The sequence below is a fragment of the Sinocyclocheilus anshuiensis genome, unplaced genomic scaffold (genome assembly GCF_001515605.1).
Source record: "Sinocyclocheilus anshuiensis isolate Anshui unplaced genomic scaffold, SAMN03320099.WGS_v1.1 scaffold274, whole genome shotgun sequence".
NCBI lineage: Eukaryota > Metazoa > Chordata > Actinopteri > Cypriniformes > Cyprinidae > Sinocyclocheilus > Sinocyclocheilus anshuiensis.
In genome coordinates, this window is record NW_015547698.1 from 1951620 (window position 1) to 1951880 (window position 261).

Sequence of the window (261 nt, forward strand, 5' to 3'; positions counted from 1 at the left end):
TATATTTACAAAAATATCTCAGAACTTTTTTTTTTATGGGTACAGAAAGTTCTCATGGCAAATTTCAACATCTGCAGTAATGATCTGACCTTTATATAACATTGTATAAGGTTCTGAAAATGCGAGTAGATTCCATTGCCTCTAATATGTGACCCTGGACCACAAAACCAGTCATAAGGGTAAATTTTTCGAAGATTAGATTTATACATCAGCTGAAAGCTGAATAAATAAGCTTTCCATTGGTGTATGGTTTGTTAGGAT

General features: G+C 32.6%; 1 protein-coding gene across 2 annotated transcripts in view; it reads right to left on the reverse strand.

Moving 5' to 3' along the window:
- Positions 1 to 261, reverse strand: part of LOC107703825 (centriole, cilia and spindle-associated protein-like) — a 5548-nt gene that overhangs the window by 3310 nt on the left and 1977 nt on the right. The window lies entirely within an intron of this gene.